This window comes from Paramisgurnus dabryanus, chromosome 15 (genome assembly GCF_030506205.2).
Source record: "Paramisgurnus dabryanus chromosome 15, PD_genome_1.1, whole genome shotgun sequence".
NCBI lineage: Eukaryota > Metazoa > Chordata > Actinopteri > Cypriniformes > Cobitidae > Paramisgurnus > Paramisgurnus dabryanus.
In genome coordinates, this window is record NC_133351.1 from 4,812,016 (window position 1) to 4,814,146 (window position 2,131).

The window sequence follows — 2,131 nt, forward strand, 5'->3', positions numbered from 1 at the left end:
GTCAATCAATAAATACTTTTGTCTATAAAGAACTGCCTCGAATAGCTGAATAGGACTGAAAATCACTTTACTTGCATCTCAAAAATCAAAACGTTTGAGAAATCATTAGAAAATGTACTCGTTAAGAATCAACTCTGAATATACACAAGTATTTAAAAAGCTATGTTACAGTGGTTAAGTTAATGATGGTTATATTTACCATTTTGTTGCATCTTACCATTTCTGTGTTTCAGATGTGATCCTTATTAAGCAATCATTTTCAATAAACTGACAAGCAGTCGTAGTAATAATAACGCGGTACTTTATTTACATATGAAGTTTACATCAGTGCACAGACAGGTGTATTTAAAGACATCTCCTCCGGACGGATTTCAACATCCATGGCTCCTGTCGTCTCATCATCATCATCTTCGTTTCATCTCCTGCTCTTTCATCTGTTGCTGTATCATCTCTCATATACAAAATAAAAACTCCTGGATGACAAACTGAAAGCTTTACGTTGGCATTTTTCTGTAAAACGGACACAAAAGAAAGCAGCACATGTGACGTTTTGTATAAAGGGTTTGTAAATACACATACAGTATACCGACATATAAAGTTTGCTACATTCATATAAGAGTTTAATTAATCTCCAAAATACCAGAAAGCATGGCTATGACTATAATAAAACCATGGTTACTTTTTCTAAGGGCTGACTAAAAAATTCAACAGAGATGACACTATAACACAAAAACACCCATGTAAGACACTTCTGCAATCGTTATTTGTATTTTAAGTGTTTTGTATGCAAACGTAATGTAGCATTTGTATTTGTATTTTAAGTGTTTTGTATGCAAACGTTATGTAGCATGTTAACTCACCGACTGTAGATACCATCGTGACTCGATCGCTTTAATACATGGAGTGATGGACGATGAAATGATGATTCAACACACATCTTTAATTTCTCAGCACTGTTGCACTTTAAACACTTTGTTCTGTGCCCGAAACTTTATAAACTTCTCCCGAACCGGTAGCGGTGTGCGCCGGATCCTTAGCATGGCGAGTTCGGCGTTGTAACGCGTGTTTGTTTTTTACATATGCAGATCATTTTCTTCAGTCCGAAGTACAAAGATAGCAGGCATCTTCCGTGAAACAGTAAATTACTGGTGATCCCGGTTATTTTTAAAGTTTTAAATCTGCAGACAGATGGATGCGCATCTTGCCAGAGTTCAGATAAACTCCGCCTTTGACCTTTACCACTCCTCTAGCCCCGAGAAGCCCGATCTGGCCCAACGATTTCGGCGGGCCAGAAAAGCCGGGCCTTAAGCACCAACGAAGCACCAGTGAAGCACGATCATGCCCCGGAAGTGACAATGCAAACGCCCCAGGCCTCGGCAGGCACTGGCACGCCCGCTTGAAGCCCGATAGTGCAAACACGGCTATTGGGTACTTTCGGCGACCCAGGTTCGATTCCTGGCTCGTGGTCATTTGTTGATCTCGCTCTCCTCCCTGTACTTTCCTGTCCTCTTCTCATTCACTGTTAAATAAAGGCAAAAATTGCCCCAAATAAAAAAAGCTTCAGCTTCTGCACTACAACATTTAGGGCCCTATTTTAGAGATCTGAAATGCAAGTGTGAAGCGCAATGCGCAAGTGACTTTGTGGGCGGATCTTGGGCGCTGTTGCTATTTTCCCGGCGGGAGAAATAACTCTTGCGCCAGGCGCAAATCAATAAGGGGTTGGTCTGAAGTAGTTTCATTATGCATAGGTGTGGTTTGGGCGTAACGTCAAATAAACCAATCAGAACGCTATCCAACATTCCCTTTAAACGCAAGGGCGCAAGTTCCATGGCGGGTTGCTATTATTATGACGGATTTACCAGGCGCACACCAGGAGCGGTTCACAGCCGAGGAGACCGACGTTCTTGTAAGAGCAGTCAAAGACAGAGAAGTTGTTTTGTATGGGGATGGGAGAAACCCGCCCAAATCGGCGTAGGTTAAACAGGCGTGAGAGGAAATAGCCACAATTGTCTCATCAGCTGGCATCCCCATCGTTGCACCAAGCGCTACAATGATGTGAGGAGATGGGGGAATCCCAAGCTTGCCAGCATAAATCCGGCACGCCGTGTAACGGGAGGTGGATCTGCCTCAG

At 42.6% G+C, this 2,131-nt stretch overlaps 1 long non-coding RNA gene across 1 annotated transcript; it reads right to left on the minus strand.

Moving 5' to 3' along the window:
• Positions 1-284: 284 nt before the first annotated feature.
• LOC135733090 (uncharacterized) lies at positions 285-1,420 on the minus strand. The gene is made up of 2 exons (XR_010526891.2): positions 861-1,420; positions 285-510 (listed from the first exon to the last, which is right to left on the minus strand). It is a non-coding gene; the product is annotated as an uncharacterized lncRNA (long non-coding RNA).
• Between the last annotated feature and the right edge of the window lie 711 nt (positions 1,421-2,131).